General features: G+C 43.2%; 1 pseudogene; it reads right to left on the bottom strand.

The window, feature by feature from the left end:
- Positions 1-69, bottom strand: LOC123255302 (annotated as a pseudogene; the record flags this gene model as incomplete).
- Positions 70-333: the final 264 nt, after the last annotated feature.

Genomic DNA, 333 nt, shown 5'->3' with positions numbered 1-333 from the left:
CCTTTTACAGGGCCATGCTAAGCTTCTCTGTATCATTCCAATTTTAGCAAATGTGCTGCCGAAGCAGGCATGGAATTCAAACCTTCAAAAAATGAATGTTAAAAATTCTTTTATATGGAAATGGAAACTCTTTAGTGAAATAAATAAAAATAAATTTTAAAAAGTAACTCTCTGGGGGGCAGCAGGGTAGCTCAGTGGATTGAGAGCCAGGCCTAGAGACAGGAGGTCCTAGGTTCAAATCTGACCTCAGACACTTCCCAGCTGTGTGACCCTGGGCAAGTCACTTGACCCCCATTGCCTACCCTTACCACTCTTCTGCCTTGGAGCCAATAC

Source organism: Gracilinanus agilis, unplaced genomic scaffold (assembly GCF_016433145.1).
Source record: "Gracilinanus agilis isolate LMUSP501 unplaced genomic scaffold, AgileGrace unplaced_scaffold42861, whole genome shotgun sequence".
NCBI classification, from domain to species: Eukaryota; Metazoa; Chordata; class Mammalia; order Didelphimorphia; family Didelphidae; genus Gracilinanus; species Gracilinanus agilis.
The sequence above is the reverse complement of the archived record's forward strand: the minus strand, read 5'-3'. Positions and strand labels throughout refer to the sequence as shown.